At 43.7% G+C, this 24,800-nt stretch overlaps 1 protein-coding gene across 1 annotated transcript in view; it reads right to left on the reverse strand.

The window, feature by feature from the left end:
• LOC126190765 (cadherin-87A) overlaps positions 1–5,303 on the reverse strand; it is a 699,820-nt gene extending 694,517 nt beyond the window's left edge. The window contains exon 1 of the mRNA XM_049931292.1: positions 5,172–5,303. The gene's annotated coding sequence lies outside the window, so the exon portion shown is untranslated. The remainder of the gene's footprint in view (positions 1–5,171) is intronic.
• Positions 5,304–24,800: the final 19,497 nt, after the last annotated feature.

A 24,800-nucleotide genomic window follows, 5' to 3' on the forward strand; every position in this document is an offset into this window, starting at 1 on the left:
GAATGTCACGTCTTGTCAATAAAATTGGTTTCAAACCCGACAGGAACTGCTACTGTCGCTGAATGCAAGTCCTTCTTAACCAGTTTCCGTGCGAACGTTTCGAAAGTAACTGCTGGCAATGGACATTTGATGTCGGATACCTCGAAAAAGGCCACTGCTCACAGCAGCACCTAAAGCTGCATGTCTTCAGTGGGTAAAGTATAGTAAACGGACTGTAGCTGGCTGGAGGCGTGTAATGTAGTTGGGGGAGTCGTTATTTTGCCTCTTTGCGAATCATGCAATGTGCTGAGTACACCGACAGCCCAACGCCCTATAAGGCGTTTAACTCGCAGTGAATGGAGAGTGTGTACTACAGACAGAAGGTGCTTCTGTGATGTTTTCGGTGTGTTCTTCACACCATTGAGCCGCTGATTTAGGTTACTGTAAACATGAACCAGGATGTATACCTCTACGTTCTCGGTGACGCAGTGGTGAACTTAAATTCTACATGCCGAGTATGCTGTGGACACACTTGTCCTCTACGGTAATATCCTGGTTTGATGAATACTCCAATTCAGTAGAGTGCGCAGCCCCCAGATACTGCCATCACAGCCTCTAGACTTCGTGTCTACTCATCTACATCTACATGGCTACTCTACAATTCACACTTAAGTGCCTGGCGGAGGGTTCGTAGAACAATTTTCATACTACTTCTCTACCATTCCACTCTCGAATGGCGCGTGGGAAAAAGGAACACCTATATCTTTCCGTTCGAGTTGTGATTTCTCTTATTTTATTATGATGATCATTTCTCCCTACGTAGGTGGGTGTCAACAAAATATTTTCGCATTCGAAAGAGAAAGTTCGTGATTGAAATTTCGTAAATAGATCTCGCCTCAAAGAATACCTCCTTTGTCTCAGTGACTGCCACCCCAACTCCAGTATTATATCAGTGACACTCTCGCCTCTATTGCGCGATAACACGAAACGAGCTGCCCTTCTTTGTACTTTTTCGATGTCCTCCGTCAATCCTACCTGGTAAGGATCCCACACCGCGCAGCAATACTCCAGCAGAGGACGGAGAAATGTAATGTAGGCTGTCTCTTTCGTGGGTTTGTCGCATCTTCTAAGTGTCTGCCAACAAAGCGCAGTCTTTATTTCTCCTTCCTCACCATATTATCTATGTGGTCTTCCCAATTTCATGGCACGCAATCAGAGAGGACCTTGGTATGCAGTTGTCGAAAACACTGCTACGTGTTTTGTAGGTATGTCCACAAAGCGTTGGCAGTGTTTGCAGCAGGACCAGAACGCACAAGTTGCCAGCTGAGCATTTAGTCAGGTTCCATGGGTGATATGTCAGGCAAGCGTACCAGAGAAGAGTGGTACCCGTCGTTCTTCGAAGAAGGCTTGCACGTCCCCCCCCCCCCCCCCCCCCCCCGCATCACACACACACGTGGCTGGACATTGTCCTGGGGAAATTGGGGAAATATTGCATGTGGGTCTGCCTGCACGGAGGGCATTGCCTCGGCTGTAAGACGTCACTGATATGGCGGTAGCCGTTACGATAGCCCTCAGTACGTAACGGCGCCCCAAATGACCGCACTTGACTTTTGTACACTGTGTCGCTAAATGATGTAGTCAGCCCGGTAATTGTCATAACGTTAGCGTCTAACATGCACGCTGCCAGTCTCTGTAGCACAAGTTGAAGCCACTCAGAACGCCAGTGACGTCGCTGACGTACCGACAGCACTCTGAGCCATTGATAATTTTTGGTCAGAGAAAGTCGACACAATGGCATGCGTATCACAGTCCATTCCTCATAAAGGCGTCGAACCACCGCTGTAGCCATGTCCACACTCGCTGCAGTGCTCCAGCGTCAACTCAACTCTGTGGACGAAGCTGTTCTGTCAGACAAGATGGCGGTCATCCCACGCTGTGGTCACATCGTATGGTCCGGTATCAGCTCGTCACAGTGCAGCACCCTCTTCTACTCACTGGTTCCACATACGCATCACTGTCTTAGCAATTTGCCCTGCACGAGCCGTTCTCTGAAACCAATAATTCTACCTGTTTGAACTTGCTCAGTGCTGATATCGCGCCCTTTGACATCAATCAGGCATGCCGGCACTTGCTCGCACATTTCCTGTCCCCACAGACTGATCTTGACGTAACAGTTACCTGCAGGGGCATACAAAAGAGGGCACTGCTGACCTTACATATACTTCATCTCTCTGTAATCTTAAGCATTTATAATGAATAAACTGTTCTACAAATGCTCTGACAGTGAAGTGATTCATACCATTCTTTCCGAGTACAGCAGTTTTCGCTAACAGTGGTCAACGTTGGAAAAAGCGGTTACTAAATCTACAAAGGTAGGTATCCAGAATGAGATTTTCACTCTGCAGCGGAGTGTGTGCTGATATGAAACTTCCTGGCAGATCAAAATTGGGTGCCGAACCGAGACTCGAACTCGGGACCTTTGCCTATCGCGGGCAAGTGCTCTACAATCTGAGCTACCCATCACGACTCACACCCCGTCCTCACAGCTTTACTGGCGGAAGTAAAGCTGTGAGGACGGGGCGTGAGTCGTGCTTGGGTAGCTCAGATTGTAGAACACTTGCCCGCGATAGGCAAAGGTCCCGAGTTCGAGTCTCGGTCCGGCACACAATCTGCCAGGAAGTTTCAAAGGTAGACTTTTCTCTCTCCAAGCTGTACTCTACGAAAATTCGTAGGGTCAATGTTGCCTCTCGTGTTACCACACGTTTTCCCCCATGGCTACTTCTACCTGTGGATTTGTTTCTTCTCCTGCACAACTGTTCCGTATTTCTGCACCGCGCAGCATTTTGCTGCTGTTACTCAGACGTAAAACACTGCACTGAGCCACAGCGCCATTTCAGAGGCGGTGATATCAGCGCGTAAGAAAGCGTGGCGTCACAGCACTCCCGGACGCGCGGTGCGGATCTCTTGAGGAGGCCGCGACAGGTGCGGTGGGGGAGGTGGTGGGGGGGGGGCGGTGGGAAGGGGGGGAGGGGAGGAGAGGTGGCCACGGGGGTCGGCGTTCTGCCCAGAACAGACCTGCCGTCTAACGGGACCACAGTCCCGACTGGCAGCACGCTGCAAAGCGCTGGCGAGCGCAACGGCAAGCACAGTAATATTCACAATATTCCAGACAAGCGATCGGCCAAATCGTGACAGCCGCGTCGTGAGCCCTTGTACAGTGTCTGGTATCCGCACAGTAATTAAGCAAGCATCGCGTGATGGTGTTCAGTCTTGAGTGTTGATCTTGATTAGTTTCGGCTGCGTCCCGGATTATGTCTGAATCCAAATCGCCTCTTCTCGTGGTCACTTATTAAAACTCCAACAAGAGAAGAAATCAGTGACAACTTAATTATTGTCACATTCTCCTGTAAACAACTGACAGAAAGCAGAAAGTGGGCATGAGTCAAGGTTGGATGTGGACATTCAACATCACACGCCTTTTGATCACAATGGAAACATTGCCAGTGGGAGAGATGTTGAACCACAGAGTATACAAGGGTTAGTTTCTTCATTCGCCGCAGCCATTGCTCAGGTTCTCTCATAGGCGATCCCGTCACTCCTTTCTTAATGTCATCTGTATGCGCTAGAACGCGCCAGGCAGGGATTCAAACGCAGAATAATGCGATAGCGGAGTATGACAGTGTAAGTTGATTATTTCTTCAGTAGTGGGGCAGTTGAAGAGAAACAATCTGAACATCTTAGCTTTATATTCTTCAATTTTTATAAAGTATCACAGTACAGAGTAATTCTACGCCCAAATTCAAGTAATAAATCACACATGGCCTTCGTTTCTTCTGTCTCGAGGATACGGTGTCAAACACAGAGCTTGAACTCATAACGAATTTTCTCATGTTGAGAAATCAGAAGGAGCTATCTGATTTACTTGATAAAAACTTTTTAACGCCAAAATCCCATAAATATTTCATTATTTACAACAACCGGTTTCGACAGACATTGCTGCCATCTTCAGGTCTTCAAAAATTCTGTTATAAGACAGGTTTACTTTCAGTTGGAACTTCAGGCCACTAACATGACAAAATGAACATGACAAAATGAACCCCTTTTTCACAACAAAATTTTTGAAGGCCTGAAGATGACGCCAGTGTCTGTCGAAACCGTTTGTTGTAAATAAAGAAATATTTATGCGATCTTGGCTTTAGAAAATTTTTATCATATAGTATCCAATAACAACATGCACTTTACTCAGATTGACAATGAAAGACATTAAGCGGTCTGCAGTGAGCAAAATCTAATAATAATCTAATGCAAATAGACTAATTTCTATTCAACAGTTCACATTTATTTCAGTAGAGCGAAATGCATTACAAAAGTCGATATTGAAGGGTAGTATCAAACAGAGGTCGCTGTTTCACCTCGTCTTATATATTGCCATGCGTTTCTTAGGCAATGGTTCACTCTCAGGTAATCCACACGTAGTCTATCGCTTGTACATTACGTGCTTTCGTTTCATCAACATACATGCTTGCCTTTGTGTTCATAGATAATTGCGATTGTTCTAAGCTGGGCACTTTATGCAAGCGGAAATAGGAGCAGGTGTGCTCTGAAAAATAACTGTGTATCACGTAACGAAAAGAAAGCAGGGGTAGAACAATAAAAGCAAGAAAACAATGGTCATTGGTACTGACGTCTTATCGAACTGTGATGGAAGTAACAGCTAGAGCTAGGTGTTGACGAAAACAAAAAGCATTTATGTTTCAAGTTATAACAGCATCAGCCAATAAGTATGGCCTTCAGAGTATGTTCTTATTTTGCTAAAACACTTAGTGCCTTGAATACAAAAAGCCCAGAAATACAGTACAAGAATTTTTATAAGGTAAACTTTTTACGGCACATGTGATGATTGGTCAAAATAGTAAGAGGTTTAAAGATCCGGTATGGGACATAAAAAAGAAGTGTATTTTCTGCATCGACGGTTGCTGTGTACAAGATAAGAGGGCTTTATGGTGTAAATACGTATCCACTGACGGAGTCTACACTGTGAAGCACGGCCTGCTGTCAAGTGGCGTGTCTTTTCCTCGTGCCTAGAGTCTGACGTGGCCTTCCCAACAGAAGACACAGGTAGCATACTCGCTGAGACAGTAGTCTCCAGAGAGTGCACTATTTGCTAACGCAGTCGCTCATTTGACACTTACCTTGTCGATGCCGTAACAGTTGAAGCGTTGTGTCGGGCGACGGTAGATGTCACATGTCAGACTCGTAGGCGAGACGAGACGCTCGGAGTCTGTCAGTGTCGGCCTGCTCCACAGCTACACTTCACATCACCAGCTCGACCGCAAGCCGGGAGCCTACTGGCGACTCCAGCGGCGGCGTTGGTGGCGGCGAGGGAGCAGCGGGCGCGCATGCGCAGTGCTCGGCCGCTGGAGTGCGCTGCTCAGGCAGGAGGCCGTGGCGAGGGGGCGGCAGTGGCCGCAGCCGCCGGCAGCCGTCAGCCGTCAGGTGGGCGTGCCGAGGTCTTACGGAGTATAGCGCTGCTTCCGACAGCATAACCAAAGGCGAAACGGTAACCTCACTGCCCCTTAATTACTATTTCAGAATCGCTCTAAACAATACGTTACATAAAACATTTCTCTCGCAAATACACTGCTGGAAAAAATAAATGCATCCTTTTAGAGGTTTCCAGTTCAAGTTTTATTGTTGCAACAGTGCATATAGAGTAAATGAAATGATTATATTTACAGATTTAATGATGATACGAGTAAAACTGAAGTGATATCAGGTGATCCCCAGCGAAGCGTCCTGGGACCTCTGCTGTTCCTGATCTATATAAATGACCTGGGTGACAATCTGAGCAGTTCTCTTAGGTTGTTCGCAGATGATGCTGTAATTTACCGTCTAGTAAGGTCATCCGAAGACCAGTATCAGTTGCAAAGCGGTTTAGAAAAGATTGCTGTATGGTGTGGCAGGTGGCAGTTGACGCGAAATAACGAAAAGTGTGAGATGATCCACATGAGTTCCAAAAGAAATCCGTTGGAATTCGATTACTCGATAAATAGAACAATTCTCAAGGCTGTCAATTCAAGTACCTGGGTGTTAAAATTACGAACAACTTCAGTTGGAAAGACAACATAGATAATATTGTGGGGAAGGCGAGCCGAAGGTTGCGTTTCATTGGCAGGACACTTAGAAGATGCAACAAGTCCACTAAAGAGACAGCTTACACTACACTCGTTCGTCCTCTGTTAGAATATTGCTGCGCGGTGTGGGATCCTTACCAGGTGGGACTGACGGAGGACATCGAAAGGATGCAAAAAAGGGCAGCTCGTTTTGTATTATCACGTAATAGGGGAGAGAGTGTGGCAGATATGATACGCGAGTTGGGATGGAAGTCGTTAAAGCAAAGACGTTTTTCGCCGCGGCGAGATCTATTTACGAAATTTCAGTCACCAACTTTCTCTTCCGAATGCGAAAATATTTTGTTGAGCCCAACCTACATAGGTAGGAATGATCATCAAAATAAAATAAGAGAAATCAGAGCTCGAACAGAAAGGTTTAGGTGTTCGTTTTTCCCGCGCGCTCTTCGGGAGTGGAATGGTAGGGAGATAGTATGATTGTGGTTCGATGAACCCTCTGCCAAGCACTTAAATGTGAATTGCAGAGTAATCATGTAGATGTAGATGTAGATGTAGGTACCAGGTGTCGAACCGAGGTGAAACATCCACATTAGTACGTGGCGCAGCCTCCATGAGCGGTAATGCATTCACTGACTTTGACATCCAGTCGATCGTACAGAAGGCGAATGTTGTCCTGGGATACGTTATGCCACTCCAGATCGACCTGTTCACATATATCTGTAACACTTGTTGCATGATGAGTGACCCGTAGTAAAGTTAGCTTTGAAAAGCGCGCCGCAGCGCGTAGCGTGAAGCAGTTGCCCTCCGTTTTCTGGCGGTGGCGCCGTTGTCGCAATTGAAGGCTTCGGTGTCTCCCTCTAGCGGGAAAGGGGAAAAGCGGCTGTTCGTGTGGGTTTAAGAAGTGGCTGTATGGGCTCTCGTAGGGAGTTGGCAGTCGGGGCATCAAGAAGCGTCTTCCTGAGCGTGGGTCCGCAAGGGGCCTAATCTGCAGTTCGGCCGTATGCTGTCGACCGGCGAGGAGGTTCTGAAAATCGGCGCGCCTTCCTGCGTCCGTTGAAACGGCTGGCAGCGGGCGGCTCGGCAGAGCATTTGGAGGTGCTGCGTTACTTCAGTCCTGGGAGTCGTAACGCACCAGAAGTTGAGTATTGATTGTTAACAGATTTTATGAAGTTTAACTGAATTCAATTTACTTATTCTTGTTAATTATACCAGCCGTATATTTTGGGGGTTTCCCGCCATTAATTCTCGTCTGCCCACCCGCGGGAAGGTGGTAATATTAGAAAGGGTGGTCCGTTTTTCCCCTTTGAGGACGAAAGGGGGGGGGGGGGGGTCAGAACAAATCTCTGGTTCGGATTGTTTCTTTCCACTCCCAGCTTACCTACGGGTTATTCGACTGTTAGCCTCCACCATGTCTGTGGAAGTCTAAGGCACCAATGACTGTACTGTTTAAAATGCAAGGCACTAAGACCTGATGCTTTCTCTCGCCTGCCATAACTAGTATTACTAGACTCACCTGTAAAAGGCACTCTAAGAAAGAAGAAAAATTCCTTTTGCTTCGTGGTAAGAACTAGCCAATTGCATACGAATTCCTGCTCATCTGGAAGATGTAAGTTATGTAAATTTGTGTTTATGTATATTTAGCTACAATCAAGCAAGGTTGTTGATGTACGCCGTAATGAATTTTTTAAAATATTGTTTCTAGTCAGCAAAAACTGGTGTGTTTTTCCAATTTAATACCTTTAAGGCTTTTACTCAACGTGCTTATGTGTTTTATACAGGTAGTTGGTTATTAGTGCGTTTTTTTTTTGCCATGCAAAAGTTTGCCGTTTCATTACGGGTAGAAATTGTTGTCTTGAAAGGAGAATGTTGTAAAAGTTCGCAAGTCCTACCTTGCGAGCGTGTGTGTGTGCCGTAAGTTAACTGACAGAAATTTGTAAAATATGTTTTTTTTATATATTTTGGAAATGTTTATGTTATTAACTGTGAGTGTGCCCCCCCCCCTCCCCGTGGGCATGACTCATATGTTTTGGTTTTTCTATTTTGAGAACTTTTGTAAACAGGATTGTCTTTATATGTTGCAGACAAGTTAGATCTGCGCCATTTAAAGAGCCTGAGTGAGGCTGTTGCGGGCGGCCGTAGCTACGGCTGTTGTAACCAAATGGCCAAATGGGAAATTTGTCTGCCCAAAAGTGAAGTTATATATTCAAATTGTATTCATTTATTAATGGAGTGAAATTCACCTGTAATTTACCTGAGCTTGAAATATTATACAGCTTCGCGTTGTATATGTTAAATTGCTTGCCTGTACTTGCCTTTTACTGGAGTGCAATTTTTTATAATAATTTAATAATTTAAAAGTCCTTTCCTATCGTAAATTGTGACTTATTCGTTAAATGATTGTTGCTTTTTTTTAAATACCGTAGTCTTGCACCAAATTCGAATAAAGAGTGTTACTGAAAACTGTGTGTAATTTCATCAGTTATTCCTTGGCACCTACTTCCACTTTACATGATGTGTATTAATTCTGATTAATAACCTTTGGTGAACCAGTAGTAATTTTACGGTTCAATGAGTCTCATGAGTCCTATCACATTACACACTTGCTCGGTTGGAGACAAATCCGGATATCTTGCTGGCCAGAGAAGTTGCTGCACTTGTTGCAGAGCACGTTGAGCCTCATCGGCAGTGTGTGTGCGAGCATTATCCTGTCGGAACAACATCTCATCTTCCTGTTGAAAGAAAGGCAAAACAACGGGTCTAACATCATTCTGCATGGACCGAACGCTGCTCAGCGTCCCCTCCCAGAAGAAAAAAGGTAAAAGAGAACTGTAGCTTATCGTACTCCAGGTCATAAGACCTACCGTTGGGCCATTGTGTCTCGGACGAATGCCCAGCGCTCACCAGGTCTACATCGTATGGGCAGACGATCATCACTTGCATGCAGAGAGAATCAGCTTTCATCACTGAAGACCATAGTCGATGCTATGGAGAGAGTAGAAGATGGGCTAGAGATGTGCGTTCCTGTAGTCCCACTGGGGCGTTTGAAAAGCCCGAAAAAAAATACAAACTACTTACATGTTTGGAGTAAACCTTTTTTTATTTTTCGACAGTCTCCTTTTAGACTTACACACTTCTTCCAACACTGTTCTAATTTGTTGATCCCTTCCGAATATTAGTAATTGTCCAAGTCTGCAAAATGGCTATTAGTTGCTGCAATCACCTCCTCGTTTGAATAATTTCTTTGTCCCGCCAGCCATTTCTTCAAATTGGGGAGCAAATAGTAGTCCGAGGGAGCCAAGTCTGGAGAATAGGGGGGATGTGAAACGAGTTGGACTCCTATTTCCATTAATTTTGCGACCACAACTGCCGAGGTGTGTGCTGGTGCATTGTCGTGATGGAAAAGGACTTTTTTGCAGACAAGTCGCCGGCGTTTTACTTGCAGCTCTGTTTTCAAACGGTCCAATAACGATGAATAATATGCACCTGTAATAGTTTTAGCCTTTTCCAGATTGTCCCTTGCGAATCCCAATAGACAGCCACCATAACCTTTCTGGCCGAAGGAATGGTCTTCGCCTTTTTTGGTGCAGATTCTCCCTTGGTAACCCATTGTTGAGATTGTTGTTTTGTCTCTGGAGTATAGTAATGTATCCATGTTTCATCCATAGAGACGAAACGACGCTTAAAGTCCTGCGGATTCTTTCTGAACAGCTGCAAACCATCCTTGCAACACTTCACACGATTTCGTTTTTGGTCAAACTTGAGCAATCACGGAACCCATCTTGCGAATAGCTTTCTCATGTCCAAATGTTTATGCAAAATACACTCCTGGAAATTGAAATAAGAACACCGTGAATTTATTGTCCCAGGAAGGGGAAACTTTATTGACACATTCCTGGGGTCAGATACATCACATGATCACACTGACAGAACCACAGGCACATAGACACAGGCAACAGAGCATGCACAATGTCGGCACTAGTACAGTGTATATCCACCTTTCGCAGCAATGCGGGCTGCTATTCTCCCATGGAGACGATCGTAGAGATGCTGGATGTAGTCCTGTGGAACGGCTTGCCATCCCATTTCCACCTGGCGCCTCAGTTGGACCAGCGTTCGTGCTGGACGTGCAGACCGCGTGAGACGACGCTTCATCCAGTCCCAAACATGCTCAATGGGGGACAGATCCGGAGATCTTGCTGGCCAGGGTAGTTGACTTACACCTTCTAGAGCACGTTGGGTGGCACGGGATACATGCGGACGTGCATTGTCCTGTTGGAACAGCAAGTTCCCTTGCCGATCTAGGAATGGTAGAACGATGGGTTCGATGACGGTTTGGATGTACCGTGCACTATTCAGTGTCCCCTCGACGATCACCAGTGGTGTACGGCCAGTGTAGGAGATCGCTCCCCACACCATGATGCCGGGTGTTGGCCCTGTGTGCCTCGGTCGTATGCAGTCCTGATTGTGGCGCTCACCTGCACGGCGCCAAACACGCATACGACCATCATTGGCACCAAGGCAGAAGCGACTCTCATCGCTGAAGACGACACGTCTCCATTCGTCCCTCCATTCACGCCTGTCGCGACACCACTGGAGGCGGGCTGCACGATGTTGGGGCGTGAGCGGAAGACGGCCTAACGGTGTGCGGGACCGTAGCCCAGCTTCATGGAAACGGTTGCGAATGGTCCTCGCCGATACCCCAGGAGCAACAGTGTCCCTAATTTGCTGGGAAGTGGCGGTGCGGTCCCCTACGGCACTGCATAGGATCCTACGGTCTTGGCGTGCATCTGTGTGTCGCTGCGGTCCGGTCCCAGGTCGACGGGCACGTGCACCTTCCGCCGACCACTGGCGACAACATCGATGTACTGTGGAGACCTCACGCCCCACGTGTTGAGCAATTCGGCGGTACGTCCACCCGGCCTCCCGCATGCCCACTATACGCCCTCGCTCAAAGTCCGTCAACTGCACATACGGTTCACGTCCACGCTGTCGCGGCATGCTACCAGTGTTAAAGACTGCGATGGAGCTCCGTATGCCACGGCAAACTGGCTGACACTGACGGCGGCGGTGCACAAATGCTGCGCAGCTAGCGCCATTCGACGGCCAACACCGCGGTTCCTGGTGTGTCCGCTGTGCCGTGCGTGTGATCATTGCTTGTACAGCCCTCTCGCAGTGTCCGGAGCAAGTATGGTGGGTCTGACACACCGGTGTCAATGTGTTCTTTTTTCCATTTCCAGGGGTGTATTATGCACCCGTTCATTCGAGATGTCCACAGCACGAGCAATCTCAGTCACCTTAACTCTTCTGTCATCCATCACCATATCACGGATTTTAGTAATGATTTCTGGAGTCGTAACCTCCACAGGGTGTCCAGAACGTTCAGCATCACTTGTGCCCATATGGCCACTCCGAAAATTTGTAAACCACTTATAAACGTAATGTTTATCAAGCTTCTCTTTAGTCTCCTGAGGCATTTTACCTTTCATAAAGTGATATTTAATCACCACACGAAATTCTTTTTCGTCCATTTTTTGACAATCACTCGACTTCCTTGATTCACACGAATGCCAAACGCAAAGAAATAGACCAATATGGCTGAAACTTGGTGTGCGTTCTTTCCAAAGATGCTACTAACTAAACATGACCCCGATACGCGCCAGTCGGGCCATCTCTCGGACTTTGCACGGACTTTTCAAACGCCCCTCGTAATCGGTTCGCAACAGATCGTGTTGACACGTTTGGGCTCACAAGCCTTCCTATCTGTGCTGCGATACCTGCACGATCTACCACTTCTGCCCTTATAATAAACTATCGTGGGCGTCCAGAAGCTCTTCTATGGGTGTGAGAAGTTCACGCGGCCACTGCTACAAGCATCGTTGCACAACTGACGCAGCACTTCCAACTTGCGTGGCAATTCTTCGAAAGGACCATCCCACCACTCGCTCAGTTGGCTGTCGAAAGCACGAGCGCGTCTCTGTGACATAATTGCCTCCTTGCTTCACACGTTTGCGGCATACTGAGCCTTCTGGCTGTGAGATTCCCTATTAAAGTGTAGACACAAATGGTCCCCTGGTAGCTATGCCACTACACGGACGACGTTGAAACCATTATTAACACATGTACTATCCCCCAGGTGGCATACACTGTCATCGGATTAAAATCGACGTCGTCTCTCTAGGCGTGCTGACTTTTTTCCGGCAGTGTATTTATTATTTGCGAAAAAGCCCGTGAGGAATACACAAAGTACTTACAGGTGGGAAATTTGAATTCCTTTCTGCCCATATTTCTTTCATTTTCTTTCTGTGGGCTTCTTTTCTCTCTTCAATCGAGTTTTCTTCTTCGGTCAACTTGCCATCTGTGAATTTTCGACCTAAGGAATTCGCAGTTTTGGACATCTTCTGAAGTAATCCCTGCCAGTTTCAGATCAATTTTGATCTCGCCAGCTCATTTCATCGTGTCTGATTTTGTTACTACAATTGTCAAAAAAAGTTGATTGTTTGTTTTGCATGTCTGTCTGTGTTTATTCTTTTAATGTAACCATACAATCTTAACCTCTTTTTTATGTCAGTAGGGATATTTGTGTATTGTTTGGTTTCCTTATTGCTTCTGAGTTGATATTGTTCGTCTACAACTTTTGCACAGAATTTTCTTACGATTGTGGGTTTCTTTCTCTCGATGTTTTCCGCTCAAAATATTAGTGTTTCTGATCCACAGAGGCTTTCTGATTTACTTGATGTACTGCAATGTCCGAGTTTTGTTTGCAAAATGCCAGGAATCCTGGATCTGCGAATGGTAATGTGCTGGGCATACAATAATCATACTTTCATTATAATTTTTTCTTTTACATTTTTAAGAAACGCGAGCTCTCAAATGTCACAAACATTTAGGAAATTAGCCCATGCTCAAGACTGTTGACAATGGTTTTAAAGTTTTTCGAATAACACTAAAACACCAAAATCGTTTTGTTATTTCCCTCATGTCCTATCCAGTTAATCTGAATTATGGCGTATACACCACATATACACTATACATGTGTCATACATACAATGTGGTAAGATACTTTGAGAATATTAGAAGATAATGATAGCATAGTGTGGTGTGCAAAATTTTAATCAAGTGGCAGCAAATGCGGAAACTGGTGGTAAAATTAGTAGGATACGCCAAAATGCAGATGTAGCGGCCCAGCTCCCCCCTCCCGAAGAAAGCCCTTTGTATGGATGTATGTGTATATGTATACTGTGTAAATCCACAAAGGTTCGTGCATTGTAAGTAATTAAAAAATGGTTCAAATGGCTCTGAGGACTATGGGACTGAGGTCATCAGTCCCCTAGAGCTTAGAACTACTTAAACCTAACTAACCTAAGGACATAACACACATCCATGCCCGAGGCAGGATTCGAACCTGCGACCATAGCGGTCGCGCGGTTCCAGACTGTAGCGCCGGGAACCGCTCGGCCATCCCGGCTGGCTGTAAGTAATTAGCTGTCTAATATTAAGCTTAGGTCTTCAGCCAAAACAGCACTTGAGGAGGAGTTTATTACACTGTCACAACGTAGCCCACACTCAAAAAGTATCTAAATTATTTATCAATCATGCGCTGTTGCTCCACTGGTCTGTGGTGAGCGGATTAGAGTATGGTTATCGAGGGAAAAGTCGTGCACTGCCCTCGGTGCATATCTACATTAAAATATTTAACTGAACTCGTATTTCTGCAAGTCTCAGACCGTCCCTACACACACGCATTTCTACCGAGTCTGTGACTGTTAAAAAAAAGGATTCACTCTTATAGGACGTGTCGAGATGGCGAAACTATGTACAGTCATGCTCAAAAGTATCCGAACGACCTGAATTGCATTTCGCCTCTTCTCAGGGGGCTCATTTTTCTATCATAACGCCGTTATACCACACTGGCTGAGAATTCTGACACACAGGCTCCCTGTATCAATTTGCAGCATGTTAAGTAAATTCATTTACTTGGTTGACCGAATCACCATGAACTAGCTGCCTCGGCTACCCAGTGCATCCATTCATCTTTATTTTGTAATCACCAAAATAAAATCACGTAACTGCCACCAACACAGAACTGCCAACAGTGTAGGATGCAGAAATTAAAATAGAAAGTGTTCCTTTCCACTTGAGCTACTCTATTGCGCTATCGGTTTGTTGAAAACGTCGTGCAGTAAGAAAAGGTATAACTGTTTGTCTTTCATAAGTATTGACCTGGCGATATGCATTATCCCACAGCACTGTGGAATGCAGAAGTTCTGGAGGAATTGTTCTTGACTTCTGGAGGTGTTGTTGCTACGTGTCAGCTAGTGGCGTAATGGTAAGTATCGTGCACGGTAGATAAGATGTCGCGAGTTCGAGTACATTCACAGCTATATTTTTTAAAACGCGATTCTGCTGTCTGCTAAAATTATCAATCAAGTGGAACTTGGAACATAATTTCCTTCACTTCTCAACCCAAAATAGTCGTATGTGGAAAAAGGGCTAACTTCTGCGACATTATGTTCATTTCAGGTTTAATAGACAGCCAGACAGTAGATGCATCTCGAAACTTTTGTATTATGTATGGGTAGAGCGCATAGTGCCAAAACACGTCGGAAAAGTATTTTCTACATTAGCTGTCGTCTGTTAGCGGCATTTTATTCTTCTTCAAACCTTGTTTGACAGCTTTAACTCAGAAAAAGTTTTCTACATGCATGTAATCAATAAACTGCATGTGTATTTGCAGACTGTTATAGATGACATCAGAGAATTCCCATATATCGTTGATGATTAATTTCTCTCTCATGTTTACTATTGTTTTAACAACATTAAAGGAAACCTTACGAAAATTGTGAACTGTATTATAAAAAATGAAATAAAACTACCCACGAAAACCTTACGACGAACGTCTGTTTTAATAAAACTGAGTATCTGTACACAAGCGTGCCTCTATCGTCACGAATTGGTAAAATACTACTCACTTAGATTTTGATTGGGTCTGTGTTTCATTGGTATGCTGTGTCATATTCAAGAGGTATGCAAATGTGGCATTTCATAAATAAAGTTATGTATTCCTAGAAACCCAAAATTTGCTTATCAGCAGCGGAAAGAGGCGTTACCTGTTGTGCAGCATTGTAAGTTTTTCACCATTGCACTATGAGCCGAAAGTATTTTCTTGCGATTTCCTTACCGATGTTTGATCTGACTGCTTGTAGCTCTTTCACAGAAGGGATAAAAACGCTACACTCTGTGAGACTGGAACTGCGAACCATATCAGACGCCTTTTCACAGGTCAGCACGTTACCACAGAGCTGGCGAAGAAGTGCGTGTCTTAGCTTCCTCTTACGAGACCAAAAGTGGCTAGAACTGGTAAACCGCTATTTGAAGGACGAGATTAGTTGCGATTTCTACGTGCAACGACTTTCCTGGGCTGAAAACAGTAAATTTACAATCTTTTGTTACACCTCAAGCGATAACAACTCAGATTATTCAATGGAAATGACAGGTAAAATCAAGTGAACTTTGAGGCTTAATTCCGTGCACACCAGGAAGTAACTCGTCGATCACAGAGTTGCCAAACATACATTGCCTTGTTGCCAAATCTCAGTTACAATACCAGCAGGAAGAAGACGAACCGATGTGATCTTACAGCGGGCTCAGAAGTGACCATAGCTGGTGTCTCAAAGTCGCGGCTGCTACGGCCTGGAATACTGAATGCGTCTGATTCGCATTTCTGTAATTAGTTTTAGGGACTGGAGCGTAGTTGCTAATAACACTCAGGACTGCAAACTAAGCATCATAAAGCAGTAACTCTCATAGTTGTTTTTATATTTCTTTCGTAAATGTACTCAAAACTAAGAAATTCATTGACAGACGTTTTCGTGCCTCGCCGATAGTCGAGCACAACAAACAAATAAAAAAAAGAGTGTGTGTGTGTGTGTGTGTGTGTGTTGCCAAAAGGCAAAGAGATGTTACTGCCTTCCGATATAAGTCGCTGTCCCTTCTCCCATAGGATTTGGTTGACATGACCTGTTTCAAGTTGTGTATGACAGACAATGTTTTAGAAAATCAATTGTTTTTCTTTGCAATAAACAGAAAGATTTTCATTCTAAGCTATCCAAGTACAAAATTTTCGCAATATTAGTTCAAATTTAATATTCGCTTCTATAATGTAGGAAAGTATTTCACAGTTGCAAAACTCGCATCCGACTCATTGACCCTACACTTGGTCGCTGACCATAAATTCTAGCTCAGAGTGACACCAGTTTAAGTAACGTAATGTAGCGAAGACTGTCTGGCATTGATCTTTCTCACCAGAAAATACGCAATGGGGAACATCCATATGTCTTCATCTGTAACAACAACAAAGTCCTAGTGTAGCGAAGCGGTCATACATATTAATAAAGAGAGATAGATGAATAATTGCCGACAGGCTTCTTCTTCCCAGCTGATCGCTGCTGCTGCTGTTGTCAGCTCTTCATACTGGACAGATGTACAGACATTAAGTGACAGCACTCACACAATCGAACTATAAAAATTAAATTACTCACTTGTGGGGTGGGGGCACTGGGCTTGCACACCATTGGTGCCCCAGTATCTGTCAGCGTAACACCGTTGGCTACAGGGCAAGGGGGAGAGGGCGGGTGGAGTTAAATCCAGGAGTAATAACATTGCCCGAAGGCTGGACGCTGGTGTTACCAATTCTGGGAAAAGTGTCAATGTCATAAATTCCAGAAATGCTGATGCTGATATCAGCGATATTTAGGATCATTCTTTCCTTGTGCCGATACTCACTAGTGCTTGAAATACAAAAGATATTTCCAGACTGAACCATTTTGCACACAAAATAAGGCACAGTTACAGATTCTAAAGAAACAATGTCTGTACTTTGTGAGGTAACAGGCGAGTTGTGGTGCCCTGAAAATATTCTAATTTCGGAGTTGGCGTGGCCGCCCAGGCCGCTCAGCAAGCTGGGACTCGTCAGCAACCATGTGGTGCCGAACATTAGCCGGAGCAAGAGGGGTAGCCCCAGAGTGTGGTCCAGGCCGACCGCACTTGACACTGCGGAATGGGCTTTGTGTCGATGAAGGATTTGTATGCCGGGAGTGCCAAAGATGGCGGACTTGGTGAAACCATAATGGCAGACATTTCACAGTTCATGTAGAAATTAATAATAGTCAGAGGAATCATGATACCTTCAAAAGAAACATGTACATTACAATTATTTGCACGACGATTCTGATGGTGTAATCGGATTTTCAATATCTTTATTAGTTTCAAGTTAAGTATCTGACTGTAAATTACACAAGTAACAACCAGCAACGAATTTCCAAAATCTAAACGGTTCGTCCGATTTTGTCGATCGATGTGTCTTTAGAAAGCTATTAGTGTAAACCTAAATTGGTATCAATTACAGGCATATAACTTGAATAGTATATGCGTTACTGGAGGTCAAAGTGGCCAATTACTATTGATCACGTCAGCCCATAAGTACTCCACAGTTACACGAGAAAACGGTAACAGCATGCTTATAAATATATTTATTCGTCTATGTCTTCGTTTATGTCCGATACACACTATTCACGACGAAATTGGTCAAATATTTGTTGTGTTTTAGAAAGAACAGTGGCATTAGGCTACTGGCCTACCTTTTGTTCTATTTCTTTGATATATGTTTATTTAATCTGTTTATGTATTTAATAATGCCGGCCGGAGTGGCCGTGCGGTTCTAGGCGCTACAGTCTGGAGCCGAGCGACCGCTACGGTTAGAATCCTGCCTCGGGCATGGATGTGTGTGATGTCCTTAGGTTAGTTAGGTTTAGTTAGTTCTAGGCGACTGATGACCTCAGAAGTTAAGTCGCATAGCGCTCAGAGCCATTTAATAATGTGTGTTAGAGCGCGTTTATGGTCCAGCGGTAGGAATATTTATTAAATTTCAAGTTATTTAAATGTAAATCCAGTATTTCGTGTGTGTTTCAATATGTTTGTGGGTGTGCATTGGCTTGGAGACATAGCGGGAGCTCTCTAGCCAATCACAGCGCTCGTTACTTCGGTAGGCGACTAAAAAAGTCAATGGAGAGACTGTATGGAAGTGGAGAGCATCGGATCGCAGAGGAAATGGGGGAGTACTGGGCGGGAAGGCGCAATGGAGGGTCGCAGGAAACACTTGGAGAGTGTTGGGTAGTTTGTGTTTGGTCGCGAGAGATAGAAACATTTCGTAGTGCCGACTTGGGCACTTGTAAGATTTCCATGGCTTCTGCAGTGAAGACATTGTATGCGTTTAGAAGTGAATATCTCACGAACTATGTTGTTGCTCATAACTAATTATGTGAAGTAGGAATCTATTGTTCCCCTGTTATTCAACTTATATTTTATTTAATTGCTGGACCATTGACACAAATAAATGTTTTGCAGTAATAAACGGCATTCTTAAAGGTACTTCTGCTATCATGTTCATCATTAAAAGTCGTTAAAAATAGTACCTGCAGATTTTATCTAATTGCAACATTTCATTTATAAATTTCTATGATACATTCAAAATTCACAATTGCCGAGTGATAGGAACCTTCGACCATTCGATTTATGTTTATATTCATATTGTATACCGTAGACTCAGCAGTATTTGGCTTGTAATGCGGCAGCTACGTATCCCAGCCCCTAGACAACGGAACAAGCCAAAACGTTTAATATTTAAACTCTGAGTCTGAGGGTATGTAGTTGAGGGCCACCATTAATTTTTTTGAAAGCCCGCAACTTAATAAGATAATAACTGAACTAGCGTCAGCCAAAAGTAACCCCCTTTACAACTACATGAAAAATAAATCTGACATGTTCCAGTTACCAAGGATGCTCATCTACTTTTAAAATCGAGGCCAAATAACAGACACAACTAAGAGCTATGCACGCTACAGAAGTGAAACAATCACGTCTCATTTAGCAGGGCTCAGCAAAGAACAGGGGCTTCCGCAAATCGCATCCGACACATAATATAAGCGAACAAGTGTTCACCATTTATTTAAACACCATACTCCACAGGCAAAAAGGAACACTGAAAGGACCACACCCATAAATCGAGGCACTAGAAAGAAGACGCAACCCGCATTCACGAAGGCTGAGGGAAGCATTGATTCTTCAGATAGCGTCACCATACATTCCACGGGAAGTAGCCACCAATCAAACCACGGCGACCACTACTCTGTCCTCGACTAGCGAGCCCTCTTTGTGAGTGGAATAGCCTGCAAGACAAGACTCCGCAGAAAGCCAAGCATGCTGTAAAAATATTTTCAAGCTGTAAGGCAGCCCCGTAACGTAATGCCAGGAAGGCCGTCGCTAGGGAATGAACCAGAGACGTTCAACCAACGGCCGGAATCGACATGAGCACATCCACGGATCACTGTGCTTGGAGACGTAGCTCTCACTGTAGATATTTTGGGTAAGTCTTGCACGGTTTCTAGGTCTTGGCATCTATGTTTGCTTTTGTTTGGATTCCATTTTTAGAGTTTCATACCTCAATCGGTAAAAATAGGATCATTTTGTTGCCCGTCTGTCTGTCTGCCTGCCCAATTTTTCTTGAGAATTGGTAGAGTTGGAATTTATATCACACACAAAGGTCGATGGGCTTTTGACGGTGCCAAAAAATTAAGTTCCGAAGTCAATGCAATAAACACCTCTATGGTACTTCCTGTCGACCAGCAGTTATAAAACTTGGCAAGAAGCAAAATTTCACAGTACAAGTAACGGAAGAAACCGAAATTTGTTAATTTTTTGCCTTTAAAACCTTACATTGCATTGGCAACTGATGCAGGATTGCGCTTCCATTGTTTGGGATGAAGTTCCAATATCTCATAAATTATACAGAGAAACATTCCGCAGAACAATTCGTCATTAGCGTAGTAACAATAGCCATATGGCCAGCTATATTGTTTTTCTTCTGGAAACTTCCATAAAATCTTGCCAATATTCACAATAGGGATGAAAACAGTCTAAATCAATGAATCTGCCACTGCCAATTATCAAACACATTAGTATAACTTAAAAATTAATAAAATACATGAAATATTTCAGAAGAGAATGCGAAATTACACAAATAATTTAAAATTTAAACCTGAAATCAAAACATTCTTGAAAGTCTTAGAATTCCGATATCTTGCCAGTTTCACAGTTGATAACAGGCAAAAATCTTCAATGTTCTCGGTAACAGGGACGTATGAACTATCTAGACACATAGTTATGTTTACATGGAACCCTCGAAGTGCGACACTTTTCGCACTTTTCCGGTTTTTTCCTGAATTCTTTTACCGAGGTATCTAAATTGTGAAACTCGTTTAATTTTGCCGCATCTAATCTCCATAAGTAAATATTTATATTAATTTTATATGTCTTCTGACGTTCCTTAGTCTCGAAATAGATTACTAGTGCCTTCTTATTGTAAATCGCCTTCTGCATGGACATTGCACAAATATTAAATACAATTCCTCTAACAGAATTAACTATGAACAAATTGAAACAATACAACACACAAAGAAAAACAATGAGTATAGCACACACATAAGAGGATCAAGTGAACTAAAAAAAAAGAAAGGAAGCAGAAGATCAAGCGACCGAAAACTACAGACGTAACACGTGACACTACAGAACTCACAATCAGAGAACAGAAACACGTATGAGAAATAACCACGAAGTTCTTTCACTACGGATTTGTTGCATAAACTATTCTTGCTGCAATTATGGCATTAATTCTCTACGAAAATTAGAGTATCCGACAATATCCACCATTGTCTCCTGCAGAGGCCTCTTTACGTAATTAACGATACTAATTACTGATTTCGAACATATTTATTCCTTAATGAAATATGTCATTAAATATTTCTCTTTTTCAAAGTAACAGCTCAGTTCATGGAACCAATACTAACAATGAAAATAATCTTCAAAAAGGTATAAAGTCACTTACTTTAGTGTTAGTTTGGCTTCTGTACAAATTCGGCGGAGTAATGTGAACATTGTAAATAAATGCTGTAAAATTATTTTTCTATTTAATGTTGCATGGCTACAACAGCCTAAGAATTATCGCATGCACCTTAATGTGATGAACATTTACACGTTTTCTGACAACTTTGCTTTTACCTTGTAAAGCAAAATATGTTTAAGATTTTTTTGAGTTATTAGGTGTGCATAAGGACCATTTCACCGTTAGAAGCTACTTTAGCACATTTCCTTCTCTTTGTAAATGTGTATTGTGTATTCTTGTTTTCTGGCATATTGTAAATTCTGGAGGATCTCCTCATTAACGATATATTATAACGAGAAGTACGGCTAGTCTTATCAGCAAAGCAACTGGATGTCTAAGAAATAACGGAATACCACGTATGTGGTAGTGTCCAACAGTGAAATGTTGTTTGCAGCGTCTTTTTTTCTAGACCAGGCTTCCATGTAATGAGACTCACTCATCAGCAGGGCTGTGGAATTCAAAATGCGTGCCAACAAACGGCAATCACACAGTACGCTGCATGAAGGCAAAAGCTTAACAGCAAGAGATAGCATAGGAGTATGTGCCGTATTACGCAGTGGTCAAAATAAATGTTACATATAAATGAAACTTCAATATTGAACGTTATGATCCATAAATATGTTATGGGATCAATACATTGGCTTGATAGTAATTTACTTCTAGCGGAAACAGTTCATGTTTCTACTGTGAGGGGGCAGTATGAGCTGTCTATAGGAACCACGTCACCCATAGTCATTGCAGTACTTGTACTGTGTGTCATTACGAGAGTTTCGTTGCTTCCGGATGGTTCAGATAACAATAAATTTACGGGCAGAGGCTCCGTCTAGCCATACCAGTGGGGCAGGGAATGAGACATGCGGACGTCGCAAAAAATATCGCTGTCAGTCAAAGTGATGTCTCTAGAATCTGGAATAAGTTTCTAGCGAAAGTTAGGCTCGTCACAGAAGTGATCGTGGAAGAGAAACAATGGGTGTGCGAGACTGTTATCTGCGTATAACAGCAAGACGCTTTGCTGATGCTACAAGTGTGTGGCGGTAGTTCCAAACAGTTACAGGAATGCAGGAGTCAACATTTTTTTTTTTGGTCATCAGTCTACTGACTGGTTTGATGCGGCCCGCCACGAATTCCTTTCCTGTGCTAACCTCTTCATCTCAGAGTTGCACTTGCAACCTACGTCCTCAATTATTTGCTTGACGTATTCGAATCTCTGTCTTCGTCTACAGTTTTTGCCCTCTACAGCTCCGTCTAGTACCATGGAAGTCATTCCCTCATGTCTTAGCAGATGTCCTATCATCCTGTCCCTTCTCCTTATCAGTGTTTTCCACATATTCCTTTCCTCTCCGATTCTGCGTAGAACCTCCTCATTCCTTACCTTATCAGTCCACCTAATTTTCAACATTCGTTATAGCACCACATCTCAAATGCTTAGATTCTCTTCTGCTCCGGTTTTCCCACAGTCCATGTTTCACTACCATACAATGCTGTACTCCAGACGTACATCCTCAGAAATTTCTTCCCCAAATTAAGGCCGGTATTTGATATTAGTAGACTTCTCTTGGCCAGAAATGCCTTTTTTGCCCTAGCGAGTCTGCTTTTGATGTCCTCCTTGCTCCGTCCGTCATTGGTTATTTTACTGCCTAGGTAGCAGAATTCCTTAACTTCATTGACTTCGTGACCATCAATCCTGATGTTAAGTTTCTCGCTGTTTTCATTTCTACTACTTCTCATTACCTTCGTCTTTCTCCGATTTACTCTCAAACCATATTGTGTACTCATTAGACTGTTCATTCCGTTCAGCAGATCATTTAATTCTTCTTCACTTTTACTCAGGATAGCAACGTCATCAGCGAATCGTATCATTGATATCCTTTCACCTTGTATTTTAATTCCACTCCTGAACCTTTCTTTTATTTCCATCATTGCTGCCTCGATGTACAGATTGAAGAGTAGGGGCGAAAGGCTACAGCCTTGTCTTACATCCTTCTTAATACGAGCACTTCGTTCTTGATCGTCCACTCTTATTATTCCCTCTTGGTTGTTGTACATATTGTATATGACCCGTCTCTCCCTATAGCTCACCCCTACCTTTTTCAGAATCTCGAACAGCTTGCACCATTTTATATTGTCGAACGCTTTTTCCAGGTCGACAAATCCTATGAAAGTGTCTTGATTTTTCTTTAGCCTTGCTTCCATTATTAGCCGTAACGTCAGAATTGCCTCTCTCGTCCCTTTACTTTTGCTAAAGCCAAACTGATCGTTACCTAGCGCATTCTCAATTTTCTTTTCCATTCTTCTGTATATTATTCTTGTAAGCAGATTCGATGCATGAGCTGTTAAGCTGATTGTGCGATAATTCTCGCACTTGTCAGCTCTTGCCGTCTTCGGAATTGTGTGGATGATGCTTTTCCGAAAGTCAACATAAACGATGCGTAACGGGCTCCATGACCTGTGCCAGAACACCTCTCAAAGCTCCTTTTAATCGATTAAGGGGTGGGGCTTTTATCATATGGGCGCGAAACCTTTCTTCGTGCACTACGCAGCAATGGGCAAGACGCTCTTAGCTAACGAAACCTGCTTCAGTCTGCATCCTGACAATACTGATATTTGTGTGTGGAGGCAACAAAGACAGCTGTACTGCCTAACTGTGTCGTAGGCCGCCACCCGTATCGAGGTGGTTCAGTCACATTTAGTAGGGCTCCAGCGCACCCCTTCTGCCAGTACATGGGAGGATGACTGCTATGAAGTATCGGGACGCCATCCTTGCACGCATTGTGGCTCCACTCGGTGAGTACATTGGAGTGGGATTCACACTGATGGATGACAGTGCACGCCCCCATCGTCACAATCTTGAAAAACTTTCCTTGTGGTGCATATAATCTGTCAGGTTGAAAGGTCTCTGTTGGATTCCTTTCATGTTTAATTTCTTAAATCTGTTGCCATTTATGGAATAAATTCCTCTTCTAAATGTACTGTGGCGTTTCTGACTATCTGGGAGGAGACTGAGCAGTGGAACGTGTTACTTTTACACATAAACAAGAACGATCTGTCACACTACTACACTTTAAAGCACAGTTTATATGTAATTCTTATATGTAATTCATGTCACACAGTTTCATATGGAACCTACATCCGCTTTCTTTTATATACTGTATATGATAAGATACTGTCATCCCCCTTCCCTTTTGTGTGAGAGGATGAATGAGCATATGTATTTCTAGTTGCATGCTTGAGGGTAGCAGACAAGGCTGTCTGCTAGAGAACAGTAGGACCAACGTCGGAACAGGTAGCTACGCTTCCTAAAAGCAAAGAGGTTTCTATCCTTAGTATGGTCCTGTCCGTCCGTTGTCATGTTGGTATAGGAAGCTGCCCCTCTGGCCACTTCCGTTGGTCTTTGTGAGCCGCCCTCAGGAAGCACGCTCGGCAGTAGGGCAGTTGCAGTGTGGCCGTGGCGAGCGTCTGAAGTGGTAAGATCTCCGGCTAAGCGCGTGTCTGTTAAGTCCGTAGGACAATGGATTTCTTAAGTTCAGCCTAACTGAAAATTTAATCACCTTGATTTCAGGTTTAGCTCTAAAATATCTAATGCTATCTTAAAGTGCAGCAGAGTGTAATTCTCGTGTTAAATTCAGATTATTTTGCGGTAGTTGCTTTGTTACTACTTTGTGAGTAAAGTGGAACCACGTGTTGATCAGTAACTC

Source organism: Schistocerca cancellata, chromosome 1 (genome assembly GCF_023864275.1).
Source record: "Schistocerca cancellata isolate TAMUIC-IGC-003103 chromosome 1, iqSchCanc2.1, whole genome shotgun sequence".
In the NCBI taxonomy this organism is placed as follows: Eukaryota; Metazoa; Arthropoda; class Insecta; order Orthoptera; family Acrididae; genus Schistocerca; species Schistocerca cancellata.